This window comes from Schistocerca nitens, chromosome 4 (assembly GCF_023898315.1).
Source record: "Schistocerca nitens isolate TAMUIC-IGC-003100 chromosome 4, iqSchNite1.1, whole genome shotgun sequence".
NCBI classification, from domain to species: domain Eukaryota; kingdom Metazoa; phylum Arthropoda; class Insecta; order Orthoptera; family Acrididae; genus Schistocerca; species Schistocerca nitens.
This window is the reverse complement of record NC_064617.1, coordinates 737,160,883-737,173,699: the sequence shown is the minus strand read 5'-3', so window position 1 is coordinate 737,173,699 and position 12,817 is coordinate 737,160,883. Positions and strand designations below refer to the sequence as shown.

Here is a 12,817-nt window from a genome sequence, read left to right as displayed (position 1 = left end):
GCAAAACTTTCGGCAACTCGAACACTAGCTGTTGCTCTGGAAAATACCCCCAACAGCCAATTATGGAAACCAGTGGCACAATGTGAACAGTCTGGCTTCGGTAATTAAATCGCCACTCAACTTTGATCTCCTGGGACGGTGAGCCACGAACCCCATAGCATCGGAACAGCTCCCACACACTCCGACACTGCGTAGAGACCGCCAACGGGCCCAGCCCACTGCGCCGCACGGAGATTTCCTGGCTGATCCACACCAGCCGACCGACTGCCGCACACCAGCACGGAGACGGCACTAAAATAACTGAGCAGTCGACATCACAAGCTACATTCACGAACACTTGCATGAAGGAATAGACAATATTAACGGCAGCGATTGTCCAATAACAAGGACGAATCACGAGTCGGCACACGCAGGCAACCCATAAGCGATCGCCGGGCAACATACACGTCGTCCTACAAGACGACAGACCAACGACCAACCAAGGAGGTCAGCACTCAAGTGATATGAATCGGCAACTGTCGGGCAAGTCATGGCTGTCCGGACCTCACTGCAGCTGCGTCCCAAATGAACTTCTGCCGCGTCCTAAGTCAAGGACTGCAAGGTCCGAACTGCCCTGATAGCGCCTCCCAACTCACTGGCAGACCCCAACTAACTCCAAACACACAACAACCGTAAAGCAGTCTGCAAGGATAATACGCCAGGGCTTATATCGATAAGCGACACTGCTGCCGCTCACGGGCAGGCAAGGCGGCAACTCAGTGACACCAGTAATTGAAATTAACATAACGCGGTGGTAGTACTGTAAAACAGGGTGTAAAATAAGAAATGGCACGAACACGAGCCACGCACGGCTCATTACTGTGAGCACCTTTCAAAAGCCTGAATAGCCAACCATCTTTTGCAGCATAGACCAATGCGAGACGTGCAGCAAGAGTCAATGATGTGTTGGAAGGTACCTACAGGGATGTTGAGCCATGTCAACTCCAGTGCCATGGGGAGCTGTGATATATTTCTCGCGTGAGGATCCAGAGCGCGGACAGTTCGATCGAGGTGGTCCCAGAGATTCTCGATTGTTTTAATCCGGAGACTCTGGTGGCCAGGGGAAAAGTAATATTTCTCAATATTACATACGACACCTATGTGGTACTTAAATTAAATGAGATATTGTTATACAGTAAATTTTATATGAAATTTAGGTATCTTGGCCACATTTCATTCTCAACATTGTGGCAACTAAAATCGACCATACGGAAAGTATACGCTATGGACTTATACCTCTGCAAACTCTTCAAAATTTCGTGCAATGGTTTACTACATTTAATGCTGCATAATAACTGCGTTGAACATCGAAACAAAATTAAGTCATTTATGGGGGGAAGGTATCAGTCAAGAAGAACTGTAAAAATCAAATTTTTGGGACAAATAGTTTTTGTGAAATCGAATGATAAGTGTGTCAAAGCAGTGAGAACATCATGTGTCTGCACCGGTGAGCAGTGCAGTGATGACAAAATCGCGCACAGCGCGGAATGTGGAGAGCACGTGTCTGCAGCAGCGAAAGGGTTAATGAAGAGACAAAGCACTAGAAATTTCAAAAAATTGCATTCAAACGAATATAATTCATGAAGAAAGGCACTTAGATATTATTTTTAAAGAATGAAAATATTAAGCACCTCACAAGGTTTGAACGCATAACCTTTCGCATAGAAGCCCAACACCTTAACCGTTACGCTATCGCAACCTTTTTTTTCGCTTTCTTTTTTTTTTGTAATCTCATTTTTTGTTCGTTATTGTTCGTTTCAATTGTTCGTCGCGGACGTCACCTGACGCCCGTTGAAGTTCGTTATTGATCCATTCACTCAGTTTTTTTTTATTACAGGGGGCAGCTAACCCTCTGACCAAGCACGCTGAGCTACCGTGCCGGCCAACTCGTCTGACAGAATGCCAGAGGCCTCTAACACGCCACGCAAAATACTGATAAACACTGTTGGTATGACTATGAATTACTCACGCTTCGTCGAAGTACAATAGGAAATAAACAATTACCACTGTTCTTTATTGCGAAAAAGCGGTTCGTGAGATTGATACAAACACCTTTCCTTGCTATCGCCTGAATTAGGAGTCTTATTGTTTGTTTGGTTTAATTAATTAATAGAATATGAAGCAATTTGTATAAAGAATGCTTTTTCCAAACTTTCTATAAAAGAAAGTCTGCTATCAAGACATTGCTTTTGTTCTATTACTTTATTTATGACTGAACGTTTCTAAAACTGAAGACACTCATCCGTGCTCAGCACTGCAGTCGAGATCTGGCAACGTCGTTCTCTGTTCATTGGCTGACTGTGTTTTGCGACGTCAGATGCGCAGAACTAACCTAAACTCGGCCGCCAACATAAATGACGCGCACTTTAGTGTTAGACTACGAAATTTAAGTATGGTAGTATATGCTTTGCTAAGAACTGTATTGAATTACATATGTGTCACTCTGAACAATGTGTGTTGATCTCTTATTATCATAAGTTTCAATTTTCTTGTGTGAGAGGGCGAGACACCACAATTATGTATCTAACAGAAGAAAATTCCTATGTGCTAACACTTAAAAATGCACTCAATAAAATATAAATATTTGCATCTTACAGCTTAACAGAGAACCTCTGAACCAATAAAATTTTAAGAAATAAAATAAATCTGTCTCTCTACCTCTCTTTCTTTCTCTCTTTCCTTCTTTCAAAGCGAAACACACACACACACACACACACACACACACACACACTTACTTGGTTCCTTTCTTGTATTTCTGTCGTCGTACGAATTAAGCAGAAGCGAAGTATAGGTTCTCACATTTAAAATAATGATCTATATTATAATATTTTTAATTGCAAGTATTAAGTTGCCATTTGTATTGGTAATAATGCCATTACAATTAAATTCACGCCGCGCGGGGTAGCCGCGCTGTCAGGGGCGTCTTGCCACGGTTCGTGCGGCTCCCCCTGTCGGAGGTTCGAGTTCTCTCTCAGGCATGGGTGTGCGTGTTGTTCTTAGCATAATTTATTCTAAGTTAGTTTGAGTAGTGTGTAAGACTAGGGACCGATGACCTTAGCAGTTAGGTCCTTTAGGAATTCACACACAGTTGAACATTTGAATTAAATTCACAGTATATCTTAACTCGAACTCTGTAGTTCCCTTTTTTGCAACATTAATAGAATTATCTTTCATTTCCTTCACGTAATGATTAAGAAGTACATTCGTAGAAACAAGTTACAGTTGGCTTAACCCTTTATTTGGCAAATGGTGAAAATAAAAACAAATTTTTTTTCAGTGTTTATATTTATTTATTATACTTAAAGAAATACAGTTCAGTCAGTTTTGAAAATTTTTGACAAAAATTATGAAAATTATGAAATGTTGCTTACAAGCAACATTGCCAGCAGTAGACCACATTTATACATATTATGGCAAAAAAGTGTTTGCCAATAACCTCAAGCAAAAGGTTTCCTGTACGTGAATAATTTAATTTATAAACACATTTATGCGTTCCTGCTGTGTAATAGAACTGTTTCATTTTCCCTTCTAGTTCTTCTTGCAATGGAATTTTTGGAAACAGTTCCTCTTTGGAACGAAGCACAATACTAGAAAGCATTTTGAACACGTGACTGTAGAAAATCCAGATGGACAATAACGACAACGACCTTTGGGACCTTATACAGGCCAATGCTCCATATTATCTAATCGGACATCTTGGGTAACAGTCGGAGATGTTAGCTTCCTCCTCTTCTTTTGTGGTGGTGTTATGTCTATTGAGGGCCTTCCTACTTTCCTTTTCCCTGAAAACATCAAACCATTGGCAATATCTGCCCTGAATGACTTCAGTGAGGTCTTCTTGTCCAGAGATTCTCTTCGAAACACCAGCCAGGCATTTACAACACTCAGATCTAGCATAAATCCAAACAATCTCATGTACCAACACCTAGTATGCTCTATCAGCATACCAGCAAGATCAACTCCTCCCATATGCTTGTTGTACTGACGTAAAATACTGGGGTAGGGCACATCAATTCTTCTTTTTTCATTGCTGTCCCATGATCTTACAGTTGAGAGTGGTTGGACACCACAAAATGAGCTTGCAAGTGTCACGATTTTATTGTTTTGAATATCCGCCGTAAGCATATGTAATATACCAATGGCACATGTCCCAACTATGGGCAATGTTGCTCACAGGCAACATAAAAGTTTTATACTATTTACGTAATTCAAAACAATATTAGACTGAAATATTTCTGCTGTAAACTCACCTCTGGGTATTTCTTGAAGAAAATCTGCTAAGATTACTGCCAATTTATTGAAATCGACTCCTTCAGAACCAAAATAAGACACCCCTGTTGCTCACATGAGGAGATATCTGTAACACCACTGCACAAACTGCCATCTCGTGTGGAAAACCTTGAACTATTACAACAACTGGCATTTTCAGTGTGTAAAGGAACGTTGCCTGCAGGCAACAATGCCAGTAAAAGGCACTGGGAAGTGTTTGTTGTCCCACAAGGATAACGTAAATTTGATGTTGCTTGAGTGCAACACTGCCAAATAAAGGGTTTAATATTCTACCCTTGGAATTGACGCACTTGCAAAACCACTGTAAGTAACACACAACAAGTATCACTGCGCGATGAACTCTCAATACCACAGTGGCAATGCTTACCCGTTGTGACGCCACTAAAGACATAGCGCCAGGGCCTCGTGTGAAGTCGGTGTTGCGTGGTCTCCCTGCGGCTGCGTCTCCGTCCGCGGCCGCTCCCCTCACCACCCAGGGGATGATGTTCGGATAGCTCCACTAGTGCAGCTTCACTGTGTCGACGTTGTCGAAACACAAGTCGCGATGGAGCGACATCTCTAAAGAAAGCGTTCAAGACATTCTCTAGAATGTTTTTAAGAAGAAGAAAGTGTATGCAAGCTGCAAAGTATGTCCAGCACACTTTCTTTTGTGGAGGAAGTCGTCACGGATGACGATACTTGGTTACGAAAATACCAAACAACAACAAATTTCAGAAATTCACATGAAGGTTCAACGCTTTGACGAAATAACAGACACTGAAGCGAATGTAACGCACGAGTTAAATAATACCTCAAAGAAGAAGTCTTCCGACCGTTTCACATGTTTGTATGAACTTTTATTACATCGTAATCAAATGGAACGGAGATTATGTACAACAACTGAAGCACTAAAACTGTTGTGCAGCATTAAATGTAGTAAACCATTGCACGAAATTTTGAAGAGTTTGCAGAGGTATAAGTCCATAGCGTATACTTTCCGTATGGTCGATTTTAGTTGCCACAATGTTGAGAATGAAATGTGGACAAGATACCTAAATTTCATAACATTCGTCGGCTCAGTGGAGGGTTCTTAGTTTTACTTCTGGAGGAGGTCGAGGTGATACTACAACACACACGAAAGTTTAACTGACTTTACTATAACTTGAACAAGATGAAACATATAGCCATAGAAATGTCATGTGTGTTACTGTCACTCAACACCAACTTATTACTTGATACTGCTTACGTCAGAGCAAAGCGCTGATCAACCCACTCTGCAATCATCGTCTAGTACGACAGCGTCGTCTCTTTACCGAAGCAGCACTGCGGGAGTTGTATTAGACAGAACCAGGTTGCAAAGTTTATAGTCAATTGTACTTTGAGAGGAGATAATAGCCTCTCCTCTCAAAGTGGAATTGACTGCAAACTTTGCTACCTGGAGAGGCTAGTATCTCCACTCAAAGTACAATTGACTATAAACTTTGCTACCTGGTTCTGCCTAATACAACTCCCGCAGTGCTGGATCGGTAATGAGACGACGCTGTCGTCTTCCACGATGATTGCTGAGTGGATTGAGGAGCGCTTTGCTCTGACGTAAGCAAGCATGCTGTAGCGGTTCCGTCGCGAGGTACCAACGTTGCCATGGTAACTCGTTCTTCAGACGACAATAACCGTTTTGACTTTTCTCTATTTCCTATTAATCCAGTATCGTAACTTTCTGGCCTGTTGGGGTATATGTTCTAATATGTATCAGTTTCTTGTCTCGTGCAAGTATATTCGTTTAATTAAAGCAAGCAGTTTGTACCGATTAAGTCAGTTGGCATCGGTTTGTGAACCTACATGTGCAGTTTTAGTATGTCCATCCTTTTGACGGGTGGTCTTGGAGACCACGGGCCTTCACTATTGTAAGAAAATTAAACATCTACAGCCGTCCTTATGATCTTATTATTATGTAGCTACCACGTTTGGCGCTTTAGTGCGCCATCTTCAGGCCTTAGTTGATGCGCCGGCCGAAGTGGCCGTGCGGTTCTAGGCGCTGCACTCGGGAAACGCTAGACCGCTACGGTCGCAGGTTCGAATCCTTCCTCGGGCATGGATGTGTGTGATGTCCTTAGGTTAGTTAGGTTTAACTAGTTCTAAGTTCTAGGGGACTAATGACCTCAGAAGTTGAGTCCCATAGTGCTCAGAGCCATTTTAACCTTAGTTGATGCTGAATGGGTTATCACGATCCATATATACTCTGCATCAGAGGCCAACATAACTGGTTTACGCACACTGTCTGTAATTGTAATGTCAGCACTCCAACCATCAGCTGCCTACTGAGAGAGTAAACCAGTTATGTTGGCCACTAATGCAGAGTATATATGGATCGTGGTAACCCATTCAGCATCAACTAAGGCCTGAAGATAGCGCACTGATGCGCCAAATCTGGTAGGTACACAATAAATAAGATCATAAAGACGGCTGCAGGCGTTTCATATCCTTAAAATAATTATGTAGTGGTGGACTGTTAAGGCCTCACACCTGCAGTACATTTATCTTGATTGCATTTATTAATTATAAAATAACTACATTTGAGTGCGCCACTTGCCATTAATAACGAAAAAGGCCTTACATGTAACAGCTGTAGAAATCTAGAGTATATTACAATTGCTTTATTTACATAAAATGTTCTATTCTTGACCACGACCAGTTGACTTCATGTACGCTTGATAAAACACAACTGCGAAACTATTAATGTGACTGAATCACTATGACTAGAAAAAAAACAATAATCATCCCATTATAGTAATGTAAATCTCAATGTCATTTTTCTGGACTTCAATTTGCGGTCTGAGACATTTGTTTATTTATTTATTTATTTATCACAGACCGCTTCTTTGATTTCAGTAATGGACCATTACATACAGAATTAAATGCACGTGCATTTTCATGATCATTTACTTATTTTCTTATCCATTTTTTGGAAAAAAATAAGTTTACATTGTCTATAATACTATTTTTCCTTGTCTCTATTTTGCTATTACTTTCACTCTAACAGTCAAACGGCTACCGATCATTTTCCTATGGCACCTCTGTCCACCTCAGTCAGGTCTTCCTTTACTGTGATAGACAGCCATAAGTTTTCGTTATCTCAAATTATATCGATTTTCTTACAGTTACGGTTATATATACTGCTACTGCTGCTGTTACAGCACTATAAACTACTGGTACAATAACAAACAATATAACTATTGCAATTACGAAAAAAGTTTCTAATACTACTTACCGACACTACTCCGAGAAAAATGAAACATTGGCAGATGGGCTTCTTACTTGAGTACTTTAATACCTAACATTACCAGGCGATGATTGGTTTACATGCAGTATCCGCTGACTGTGTGTCGCAGTCATCAGGTATTCCTGGATTACTTGTGTCCAGAGCAGGGTGTGGGCTGGCAGCTACCGAGCTCGGAAACAAAGCACTGAGCGACCTGCCATCTGCTGCTCTGGAGTAGAGTAACGAGATGTATCGCAGGAACCCTCGCATACTAGGAGGATCTGTCCCCTAGCTTTCTGCAAAGTCTCTTGGCTTATCCTGATGTCTGACTGGCTAGCTTGCATTCTTCTTCTCACAAATCCAATTATTTAGCAGCAACTTTTGTTATTGGTGTTGGTACTATGCTTTTACAACGCTAAAAGACGCACTCTCTCAGCGAAAAAGTTCTTCTATGAAGTCATTCTGCGTCCTCTTGAGTTACATTTAGTTTTTCTAATATCTGCGGGGAACTGTCATTTGAACATCGCACATAGTATTAAGCGTTCCTAGCGTAGAGGAACAATTGACTGAGTTGAAAACAAATAAGTCACCAGATCTGGAAGGAATCCCAGTTCGGCTTTACAGAGAGTACACTTCGGCGTTGGCCTCTAACTTAGCTTGTATTTATCGCGAATCTCACACTCAGCGCGAAGTCCCAAGGGACTGGACATAAGCGCAGGTGGGTCCAGTACATAAGAAGGGTAAAAGGATAGACCCGCAACATTATAGACAAATATCGTTAACATAGGTTTGCTGCAAAATTCTTGAACATTCTGAGATCGAATACAATAAATTTCCTAGAGACCGAAAAGCTAAAGTCAACAAATCAGCACAGTTTTAGAAAGCATCGATCATGCGAAACTAAATTTGCCCTTTACTCACATGATATACTGCGAACTGTGGATGAAGGGCAACTGGCAGAGTCCATATTTCTAGATTTAAGGAAAGTATTTGACACGGTGCCCCACCGGAGACATTTACTGAAGGTACGAGAATATGGAATAGGTTCTCAGATATGTCAATGACTCGAAGACTTCATGGGGCGGCAGATGGATAATAATCTTTGTATATAATTCATATATAAATATTCGTCGCCGTCTTTCACAAGAGCCTGAAAACTATTTCTGCGGTCAGCCAGAAAGCGATGGAGAACATACTGAACTTAACTTCCTATGACTGATTCTTTGATCACCCGAGAATCAGGTAATGTCAATACTAAGTGGTTCTGGTCAAAATCAATCTTTCCTTAATATTTTGTTAAGAAATCTGTGCCAATTGACATCTCAACACTTAAACCGAGTACGATTGAACAAGGATGATTTGTTACTATGTCACCTAAACATTGGTATCAAAGCTTCGTATTGTGCTGGCCTAGGAACTTTTCCGGTAGCACCTATTATTCTTAAACCATTTACTTTCCTTCACTGTTAATTTACTCTTATTAGGAATAGAATCAAAGAATGCTTGGGACAGAGTACGTGCTTCACTGCCACTTCAAATAGGCGACGTACTGTTACCCCTGAGATCATCGTTTTTTTAGTAGGATGCGTTATTTTAGTTTGAACAGGTGCCTAGTAAAAGTCCTCTAATAAATTCTTTTCAATCTGTTTTCAGCTAAAGTAGTTTTGCCCAGTTTCACGCACATTCACACTTAGATTTACGGGATAGTCAATCTCTACATTCTCAGCTACCTTTTTCAACCTGTCCATCAATTTTAAATCAAAGCACTTGACAACTTCTTCACTTTCGTTTGCTGCACTTCAGCTAAACTACTCTCTAACTCTAAGCATCTGCGTCCCATGGCAACATTGCTATCTCTATCTCTGTCACTGGCTTTTACAGTTTGTGTCAAATCAATAGCCAATAGGTTCCTTGACCTCATTATTACTGATATCCCCTTCATCCATCAATTCCTCCTCTTGGAAACCTTGCAAATCGTACTCTACTTCTTCTACCGAAACTATAGCCTTCAGGCTGCCACTATCGTCGAAGATTAAGCCTTTACTTATCTTCGCCCTTATCTAATCCAAACCCATTAATTTTTTTCCTCTCTGTTATCTGTATCGCTTTCTCTCTCCTCCTTGACCCATTTTTCTAATGTGGTCAGAATGCTGTCAGCTATATAATGCAAATGGTTTAGCACATCACTGGTAATGTCTGTTCCTATATCATAATCCTTGTTATCGGTTTGCGTGTGCTGACTGACTGTGGTATGTATTTTTGTTACTGGCTGTATTACTGTTACCGGGTTGTGAGAGCAGGTTCCCTCATAGACGGGAGTTACCCACATGCGGCCTGTCGTATTCATTCGATACAGAATCAGATAGTGTAGCAATCAGCTCTCCGTCTTGTGTCGACGCCACATTCTCGACGACACATTATTTACATTTCTGTTTTCGTCATAATAATTATTGCGATAGCGAGATGGCTGTCTACCCCCTGTTCCTCTACGATGGCCTTAACCACGATAATTAGATCTTGTGTTCTGAACCTCCATACTTCTAACATTCACGTTCCCTATGTTATTATATCTGTTGTTTACGTTATTGTTCTAAGACCTACGATTATTTTGCACCCGCTCCTCAGCAACAAATACTCTTTCTACTTTCTCTAGATACTCAGTGAATCTATCCACATTATCTCTAGGTGAGGAAATGATTCTTTTCTGTCAATAACAAGGCAGCTTACCTTCTAGTCGCATGATAATCATTTGCGGTTCCATCTTTTCTGTCAGATGCAACAGATGTGAAACCCATTCTTAGAAAATTCTTTTACTGACTCACAACCTGGAGCAAACTTTTTACCACTCCATAACTCAGGACATCATTTTGTTTGTTGTGCGACCAGTACTCATTAAGAAATAAAGTTCTAAAGAGTTTTGCGTGTTCTCATTACGTCAGCTGACCATCGCAAAGGGTCTACCGACAAAAGACTTCTAATGAAAGTAATTTTCTCTCGTTCCGACCTTACGTTAGGCAAAACGTCCACAAAATCACTCCAGAACTCTAAAGGGTGGTTTTGTTTGTCAAAAATTGACGACATCCGATGAAAGCGGCGTCACCTGAAGCAACATGCTGTACAGCAGCATTACAAGAACAGTCAGAGGTTACTCTACTTTCTATGTTAGTAATACTAGTATTTAGTTTTTTACTTATAGTTCGACTGCTTCCACTCTGTCAGGAAATCTTTTATCAGCATACTCATTTAATTTAACACAGTCAGATTTTACTTTCTCAATATCCTTTTGACAAGCATTTACTTTAGTAGTTACATTGCCATACCGATATCAGTTGGTATACTGATATTAAAAGCACACATAACGCTCTTTCACTTTTGATATAATATGTGCAACCTTCTATCCATCTGTAGCCTTGAAGCCTACATCTGACCCCTGTTATAAATGAGGAATTGCTATCACGATTAGAACTAAGTTTGGATTAGTTACCTATTCTTTCTGACAACCTTCCTTCCATAAATCCATCTGCGTCTTTGAACTTCGCCAATTTCGGTTTTGAAAATACTATGCAATTTATTTAGCTGTTGCCCTACTTTGACTTTCAGATAATCGTGGTTAGAATCAATTTTATAATTTAAACTATTAAGTTTCGAGGGCATTTCATCGTTTAATTCCTTATTACTTCATTTAGTTCTTTATTACTAGCTTCAATCTTGCTGCTCAGTTGTTTATTACTATCCTTTAGTTCTTTACCAATATCCTTTAGTTCTTTACTATTAGACTCAATCTTACTACTCACCTGTTTACTACTTGATCCCATCTTACTGTTCAGTTCTTTACTACTGTCCTTTAGTTCTGTATGATGCACTTCAAGTTTAGCAAACAGTAATTGCATCCAGTTCGGTGCCTCTACATTGCCACTTGGCATTTCCACCGGTTGTAAAGTAGTTTCTAGCATCGCCTGACTTGGCTGAATTTGCGACATATTGAACTCAATTTCATTTTCAGATAACTCTATTCAGTCTACTTTTTCTTTTTGACCTCTGCTTCAATTACCTTATCACTAGAAACTGGTTCTAACTTCGCATTAACATTGAAACACACTTTAGATTCTACTTTTGACAAATCACATTCTGATTTTGGATTTATTACTTTGACGGGACCATCTTCATTAATTCCAGTTTCTAATTCTGAGGATTCAACGTCAGAAACTGGTTTCATCTTAACTTTCACATTATACTTATCAATATTTTCCATTTTCAGTAGCCTGTTGGAAGCAATTAACTAATACTCTAAATATTCTTGAGTCAACTTAATCGCTTGACCTCGACGAGCGATGCCGGCTTCGTGTACCAGCAAACGTGATGCGACGCGTTGCGACGTAGTGCAGGCCGAACGCAGCAGCAGCAGTGGCGGTGAGGATGGCGGCGAATAGCGCCTACTGCAGTAGCCCCATAGGGAGGCGCCGTAGCTAGTATGTAGTTCGCAGGTCCACGCAGCTCCTTGGTGATCTACCGTCTTCTTCTAACTCAGCGCCGGTGGTAGCCGCAATGTAGGGTCGTCTTCTTACCTCCTTCTGCCACGATCAAGATTACTGTGTAACGTTCACAGTTTAGTGTCCACACTTGCGAGCAAATCTTAGCACTGTTCTCGCACTCGTTTCGGCATTTTTTATTTATATTTTTAATTTTTTTATTATTATTTTTTTTGTACAGCTGTCGAGGAGACCATTCACGGCTGTCACACCTGACATGCTGCAGCGAGCTGATGTCATTCGCGAGGACAGACGCATTCGTGGAAGACATTTTGAGGACGATGAGGAGGTGATCCACATAGTGAAGCACTGGCTCTGCCACCAGGACAAGGATTGACACCGACAGAGCATACACGTCTTGTTTCGCGCTGGAGGGCGGCCATAGAACGGAATGGACGTATGTGGAAAAATAAGGTGTGTAGATAAAACACCATTTGTTCCTGTGTGTAATTTTCATTATGTTCAATAAATAATTGTTGAAGAAAGAAATGCAGCGTCTTACTTTCTGAGAAACCCTCGTATATTCAGTAAAAGTTCACACACACAAACATTGTAATATTGATAATAATAATAATAATAATAATAATAATAATAATAATAATGTCCGCCTCCGTAGCGTAGCGGTAGCGTTTCCGCTTGTCTAGCAAGGGGCCCGGGTTCGATTCCCGGCAGAGGACTGGGTGTTGTGTGTCCTTCATCATCATTTTCATCATCATTGACC

General features: G+C 40.7%; 1 long non-coding RNA gene across 2 annotated transcripts in view; it reads left to right on the top strand.

Annotated features, from left to right (window-relative positions):
* The window catches only part of LOC126252998 (uncharacterized), a 124,943-nt gene extending 112,439 nt beyond the window's left edge, over nucleotides 1-12,504 (top strand). Inside the window, exons 3-4 of one of the 2 annotated variants that reach the window (XR_007545882.1) lie at nucleotides 1,877-1,987; nucleotides 12,278-12,504. This is a non-coding gene — a long non-coding RNA (uncharacterized LOC126252998). The remainder of the gene's footprint in view (nucleotides 1-1,876; nucleotides 1,988-12,277) is intronic. The other variant, XR_007545880.1, reaches the window with a different exon arrangement.
* The last annotated feature ends 313 nt before the right edge of the window (nucleotides 12,505-12,817 follow it).